An 8,172-nucleotide genomic window follows, 5' to 3' on the forward strand; every position below is an offset into this window, starting at 1 on the left:
TAAGCAAAAAGAAAAAAGCCAGAAGTGGCACTGTGGCTCAAGTGGTAGAGCGCTAGCCTTGAGCTGAAGAGCTGAGGGACAGCGCCCAGGCCCAGAGTGCAGGCCCCACGATGGACCCAAAATAATAATAATAATACTTAATGAAAATAATATTTAAAATAATAAAATATTTAAAATGAAAGTAATTTTTTTTATTTGTAGGAAAACAGCCCCATTTTTTTCTATTTAAGCATCTAGCAAATTGTAACAAACTGAGCTTCGATCCCACTGAAATATCTGTAAACTGTTTTTGCCCAGCTAGGCCAGCTGGTTCTTCCTGTAGCCCCTCTAAGCCTGATGCCCTGAGCACATCAATTCCAAAACAGGAAAGCATCTGCCTGGAACGTAGCTGCACCTAGTGCTGCCATTTCCTCTTCTCAATGCATGTGTTTGTATTCATCTGGGGAACATTTCTCAACCCAGTTTGCTAGCTCCCTCTTTAGCATGTTTACCATCTTTTTGGTAAGGCTTTCCATGCAGAAGAGAGTTAAAGGAGGCCAAATGTGGGCTGGAGCCAACTCTGTCGATTTGATCCTTATCTTTTACCTCAATGGTTTTAATCATCAAGGAATATGTTTGTGGTATATTCAAAATTGAATTTGGTTAAAAAATCAAACAAATGAATACCACAAGAATTCTACAGGTTTGTTATTAAATATATACCCGTTCTACGAACATACAAATTGTTGATTAAAATGAGTTATTCCAGCTGAGTGGTGGCTCATGTCTATAAGTCTAGCTACTCAGAAGGCAGAAGGCAACCAGGGCAGGAAAGTCCATGAGATTCTTATCTGCAATTAGCCAACAAAAGGCAGGAAGTGGGGGTATGGTTCAAAGGTAGAGAACCAGCCTTGTGTATAAAAAGCCAAGCAAGAATGCAAGCCCCTGAGTTCAAATTCTAGTATTGGCATTTAAACTAAAATGAATTGGATTGCAAAGAAGTAACAGTCACAGAATTATACAGGTTTCCATTAGATATACACATAAACTATGGACCATAGTTAATTGTTTTTTTAGAATGAGATATTCAAAACTTTCAATCAGAGCATATACTCTTAGACTCAGATTTTTTTTTAAGCTAAAGGTAAGTAATGAGCTGGAGGCTCATGCCTATAATCTTAGCTACTCAGGAGACTGAGATTTGAGGATCACAATTTGAAGCCAGTTCAGACAGGAAAGTCCAGGAAACTCATCTCCAATTAATCAGCAAAAAGCTGGAAGTGTGCTGTGGCTCAAAGTGGTAGAGCACTAACCTTAAGCAAAAGAGCTCAGGAACAGTGCTCAGGTCCTGAGTTCAAACCCCATCACCAGCCAAAAAAAAAAAGGGTAAAATTGAAGACAGAATTAATGCATAATAATAGTAGAACAGCATCATCTGTAGTTAATTTTTATGTTTATCTCTTCCCTGTAATATATGTATTAACAACAGAGTTATACCAGAAGGGAAAATAGTCTTAATTATTGAAGAGCCTAAATCGAAAATATCAAGATAATCATATGTAAACTATTATAGGTTTATTATTTGCATAAGCAAAAGATGTCATAAGACTGAGTTCAAATTTTCCAGAACTGTGTATTTCACATATATGCATACATGTATAACATATATTCAACAGTATAAATTATCACGGGGCTGGGAATATGACTTAGTGGTAGAGTGCTTGCCTGTAAGAATGAATTCCTGGGTTTGATTCCTCAGTACCACATAAACAGAAAAAAACAGAAGTGGTGTTGTGGCTCAAGTGGTAGAGTGCTAGCCTTGAGCAAAAGAAGCTCTGAGTTCAAGCCCCAGGACTGGCAAAAATAATGTTATTATTTTTATTACCTGTGTTTTATATTAAACATGGTAGTTGAGATTATTTTTCTTTTTTCTTTCTTTATTATTTTTCTGTGCCAGTACTGGGACTTGAACTCAAGGCCTTTCCCTCAAGACTGCTATTCTATCACTTAAACCACAGGTTCACTTCCAACTTTTTGCAGAATAATTGGTGATACAAGTCTCATAGACTTTTCTGCCCAGGCTGGCCTTCAATCTTGATTCTCAGTTGCTAGGATTACAGGTGTGAGCCACCAGCACACAGCTTCAGGTCTAAATTTTGCCTTAATTCAAATTTAACTATACAATGTATTTCACGCACACTCACATTATATGTAATAGAAATAACATATATGTTATATATTAAACTTAGTACTCGATTTTTTTCTTTTAACTTTGTGTGTGTGTGTGTGTGTGTGTGTGTGTGTGTATGTGTGTGTTAGTAGTGAGGCTTGAACTCAGGTCTTCAACTCTCACTTTGCTTTTTTTGCTCAAAGCTGGGGCTCTATTACTTGAGCCAGAGCTCCACTTCTGGCCTTTTACTAGTTAATTGAAGATAAGAATCTCATAGACTTTTCTGCCTGGACTGACTTTGAACCTCAATCCTCAGATCTCAGCCCCTTGAGGAAGTAGGTTTACAGAAGTGAGCCATCAGCACCCAGCTCCTTTTAGCTTTATTTCTTCTTTTCTTCTTCTTTATTTAGACAGGGTTTTGTTATATAGCTGAGGCTGGGCCTCAAATGCAGGATCCTTCTGCCTCCACTCCACCCCCAGAGGATTACAGGCATGCACTGCCACACCCAGCCTGAGAATTTTTCTTTCCTTAACTTTTTTTTCTCTCACACTGAGCAATAACTTCCAGTTAATAGAACATTAGATTTGAAATTTCAGAGACTGACTTATAAGGCATAATTCATTCTGGACTTTGGCATAAAGCCACATTACTAAAACACAAAAACACATAGTAATTAAAGGATATATTATTTCCTCTCCCTCTCAGCCTCCATGAGGAAACACACAGTAAATCATTGTGTGCTGAAGGTATGCAGACATTCTCATTTACCTGTCAAGGAACAATATATTGAACCTCCAGACACATTGCGTATGCTGATGATGTGAAAAACAGACCAAATTAAGTTGTCTAATAAATTAAATTAAGCTAGATGAATATTACCAAGTTTATGTTAAGCAGGCCACCCACATGCACACATTCAATGATGAAGCAACGTGGAAAAATCACCATGGCTGTAGGAAAGTGAGAAGCCAGTGTGATCATTAACTATGTTGACTTGTCCTTATTTGGTGCTGTGGCCAAGTCCCTTTTCTAAGTGTAAGGCCATAGAGGATTATCTGGGAGTGATTGTGAAGATGCATCATATTGCAGGACAGGAAGGTACACCCTACTTCTGGGAAGATTCTCACTGAGGTGTTGAAACTCAGGAGAGGAGGAAGTTAGGATGGAACTCTTCTTCCAGTGACAAAGAGTTGATCATCTAACCTGTCAGTTTCCACATACAAATGTGCCATTGATTGACTATGTGATAAAACAGCCCTCAGTTTATTCTTGCTTAGTCTACAGGAAGCTTTGAAGCAGGAATGGTGGAAGGTTTAATTCTTCTTCTTAAGTTCTGAAATCCCCAGCTATGCAGTTCATAGATAAGAGTTTGGGACTTTTAGAGAGAGAAATCCACAGGCTGGAGAGGTTTTATGTGAATTTGTACATGACCGAAATGTTAAAGGAAAAGAAAGTAGCTTAGGAAGTAATTCTGAGAAAATATGACCATTTTGCCATCAGCATTAGGTGTGATCATTTGAAAAGTGAATCTGTAAGTACCTAAAGAGTTAGAAAATAGCAAATTGTTTGAAGGGAAATATGATTACATAGGACCATTTAAACACAATAGACTATATTTTGCACATTCTCCCAGGGCAATTTACACATTTTGTTTTGGTTTGGGGTTGTTAGTTTTTTGTAGGTTTTTTTGTTTTTTGTTTTTGGTCATGGGGCATGAATTCTGGGCCTAAGCACTGTCCCTCAGCAATTTTTGCTCAAGTGCACTTTACCACTTTGAGCCACAGTGCCACTTCCAGTTTTCTGGTGGTCAATTGGCGATAAGAGTCTCACAGACTTTCCTGCCTGGGCTGGTTCTAAACCACAATCCTCAGATCTCAGCCTCCTGAGTAGCTAGGATTACATCTGAGAGCCACCAGCGCCAGGGTCACATGTTATTTTTATTGTAATCATTACACCTTTGAAAGCTAAGTGTTATGTTCTTTTCAACAGATAAGTAAATTGTAATATTGAAATTTTCCCTGATTTTCCCAGGACAACAGGTACAGCCATGAAGATGAAGAGTCAGCATGTGAACCAAGTACATTCTGACCACTTGGTTGTCATTTAGGGTGGGTGGAGATAATTGTACCAGTCCTGGGGCTTAAACTGAGGGCTAGAACTCTACCACTTGAGCCAGAGCTAGAAACTCTTCTGAGTTTTCTTTTGCTTTTTGTTTTTTTTTGGTCAGTCCTGGGGCTTGAGCTCTGGGCCTGGACACTGTCTGACCTGAGCTCCTCAGCTCAAGGCTCATTGGAGACAAGAGTCTCAGGGACTTTCCTGCCCAGGCTGTCTTTGAACTGCAGTCCTTGTATCTCAGCCTCCTGAGTAGCTAGGATTACAGGTGTGAGCCACCAGCACCCGGCCCTTCTGAGTATTTTTGCTGTTTAATTGGAGATTAAGAGTCTCATGGACTTTCTTCTCAGGACTGGCTTCAAACCTCCATGCTCCAATTATAGGCAAGAGCCACCCTCTGGTATCCAGCAGGTAGACTGAGTTTTGATACTCTTTAAGGGGAAGAGTTGCTTGATAATGGCAATGCACAAAGACAATTCTTTTTTTTTTTTTTGGGTCCGGTCGTGGGGCCTGAACTCTGGGCCTGGGCGCTGTCCCTCAGCTCTTCAGCTCAAGGCTAGCGCTCTACCACTTGAGCCACAGCGCCACTTCTGGCTTTTTTTCTTTTTGCTTATGTGGTACTGGGGAATCGAACCCAGGGCCTCAGGCATGCAAGGCAAGCGCTCTACCACTGAGCCACCTTCCCAGCCCACAAAGACAATTCTTTGTTAGCTTTACAGTGAGTTCGCTTATACTGTAGTTGAGGTAATCAGATGTTCTTCTATGTGGAGGTCCCAGAGAATTTGAAAAGAAAACATCATTCTAGGGAAAATATTGGACTTTAGGTGAAACAGTCTTAAGAAAGTTTGTGGCAGAGGCTGGGAGGTGGCTCAGTGGTAGAGCACTTGCCTTGCATGCATGAGGTCCTGGGTTCGATTCCTCAGCACCACATAAACAAAAAGAAAAAAGCCGGAAGTGGTGCTGTGGCTTAAGTGGTAGAGCACTAGCCTCGAGCTGAAGAGCTGAGGGACAGCGCCCAGGCCCAGAGTTCAGGCCCCACGACCAGACCCCCCCCCAAAAAAAAGAAAGTTTGTGGCAATTCATTTGAAGGCTACATTCCTAAAGCTGCTTACAAGGTAAAAATTGTATTTGTGCTAGTTATCTAGCCATTAGAAAAGCTGGTTGTGGGTTTACTGCACACATAGCAAGCACCTGTGAAATTTGAAAAACATGTAGGCATTTGCTAATGCATGTTTTATCCATGTATCCTCCTTTAAAATAAGGGTCTTTAGCTATTTTCCCAAAGTCATATGTTTTATTGAGTGACATTAATTTCATTTTCTTTTATTATTTTTTGTTCCTACACTGGGGCTTGAAATCAGGGTTTTTCTCTCATTCTTAGCTGCTTTGCTCAAGGCTAGTGCTCTATCATTTAAGTCTTAACACCACTCCAGCTTTTTGCTGGTTAGTTGGAGAGGAGAGTCTTGGGGATTTGTCTGGTGAGGCTGGCTTCAAATTATGACCCTCAGATATAGCTAGGAATATAGGCATGAGCCACCAGCTCTGGACTTACTTTTATTATTATTAAAAAAAAAACAACTTGTGTAATACATTTTGCTAGAGGAAAATTACCATTGGAAGCAGAAGTTTTGAACCTTCTAAATATATTTTTAAATAAATAAGCAACAAAATATTTTAAAAGTATGAGATTAAAGGACTCTGGCCTAAGAACAATTACTTTGAAATTGTTATCCTGCAGAGGGAATGGGAAAGAGTGTTTGTACATAAAAGACACTTGTTTTGCCAGGCCCAGGTGGCCCACTTCTAATCCTAGCTAGCAGGAGGCTGAGATCTGAGGATTGCAGTTCAAAGCCAGCTCAGGCAGGAAAGCCCATTAGATTCTTATGTCCCATTAACCACAGAAAACCGGAAGTGAGCTGTGACTGAAAATGGTAGAGCACTAGCCTTGAGCGAGAAAACTCAGGGACAGCACCCAGGCCCTGAATTCAAGCCCCGCAACTAAGAACAACAACAACAACAAAGCCACTGTTTTTACATTAAATAATTTTAAAAAATCAGTGTTGGGTTGTGGGCAGAGCTAGAGACCTGGCTTTTGTTTCTAGTTCTTCCACCAATTACATCTTGGACAAATTGCCAAACTAAGATGATTGGATTTTCTGATCTAAAGTGTCTCCTGCAGTTCAAACATTTCATCTATCTGAATTCCCTAAGTACAAGATCAACAGCTTACAAAATGTTTTCTCAAGCAAGGGTAGCCTCATAATGGCTTTGAGTCACTGAAGGTTCACTGGACAAGCTTCTCTTGGAGCCACCATATGAGACGATCCTTGGCGTGGGGTGAATAGATGAGGTAATGTTTTTAATAGGTCACACCTTGTCTGGTAGAAACACGTTATCAGTTGAGCAGTGGGTTGTCAGTACCTGCAGATGCCTGGGTACAGGCTCCCACATCCTTTTATTATGCTGGGTAAGGGATTTTCGAAAATCAGCATTGTAGCATGCTGAGAATAAAAGACTTCACTATCTTTACCCCCTTATCTACAGGAAATGGCAGGTACTATGGCAAGGTCTGGGCTCTGCAGATAAAAGCTTTACCTAACAAGAAATTAACAGATGATGAGAGAGAAAGCCCCAGTGTTAGCCAGGTGCCTCACACCTGTAATCCTAGCTACTCAGGAGGCTGAGATCTCAGGATCACAGTTCAAAGCCGGCCCAAGCAAGAAAGTCTATGAGACTCGTTTACCTCCAATAAACCACCAGAAAACCAGAAGTGACACTGTGGCTCGTGTTAGGGCGCTAGCCTTGAGCTGAAGAGCAGAGGGACAGTGCCAGGCCCAGAGTTCAAGCCCCACGACTGACAGAAAAAAAACATAACAGTGATCTCACAGCTCATATGATCTTCATGCAAGTTTCTTTATGGAAACCTTCAGACTTCTCAGTGGGAGGTGAGGGAAATCACTTTGTTATACACACAACTGGAAGTGTTCTTTTTTTTTTTTTTTTTTGGGTCCGGTCATGGAGCCTGAACTCTGGGCCTGGGCGCTGTCCCTCAGCTCTTCAGCTCAAAGCTAGCACTCTACCACTTGAGCCATAGTGCCACTTCCGGCTTTTTTCTTTTTGCTTATGTGGTGCTGGGGAATCAAACCCAGGGCCTTAGGCATGCAAGGCAAGCACTCTACCACTGAGCTACCTTCCCAGCCCCTGGAAGTGTTCTTTAATGTAAAAGTTGGGTGACCTTTAGAAAATTAACATCACATTTTTGGACACTTTCCCATTTCCTTCCTTGGCCATCTCCTTTACCTGTATTATTTTGTAAACCAAGAATCATATAAAGCTGGGTGCTGGTGGCTCACACCTATAATTCTAGTTACTCAGGAGGCTGAGATCTGAGAATAGCGGTTCAAAGTGAACTTGGGCAAGAAAAGTTCATGAGACTCTTATCACCAATTTAACACCAAAAATAAAGCCAGAAATGGAGGTGTGACTCAGGTGGTAGAGTGCTAGCCATGAGCAGAAAAGCTCTGGCATAGCACCTAAGCCCCAAGGTCAAGCCCCAGGACTAGCACACAAAAAGTATATGTGAAAGCAAACAGATTACAGGTATGCTAATATCTTTGCTTAGCTCTTGCTCAAACTTCAGCTTTTTTGCTTTGAAGTTGTATGCCAATTTCCCTCCATTTTGAACAATTGAACATTTAATTTTTAGTTTAGAAGTCTAGATAGGAGATCATTGTTTCTAGTGTTAAGGCCAAATATACTGTGGGGGGGGGGGGTTCCCTCTAGCATCTATGGACCAAAAAATTCAGGAAGAATGAGGAATAATTACTCTTGAGATTTCTATCTGTAGATCAAAAACATACTTCAGTTCAACAAATGTGTACCTACTGCTACGCTATCAGTGATAAAAAGT

The sequence above is a fragment of the Dipodomys ordii genome, unplaced genomic scaffold (genome assembly GCF_000151885.1).
Source record: "Dipodomys ordii isolate 6190 unplaced genomic scaffold, Dord_2.0 Scaffold170, whole genome shotgun sequence".
Taxonomy (NCBI): Eukaryota; Metazoa; Chordata; class Mammalia; order Rodentia; family Heteromyidae; genus Dipodomys; species Dipodomys ordii.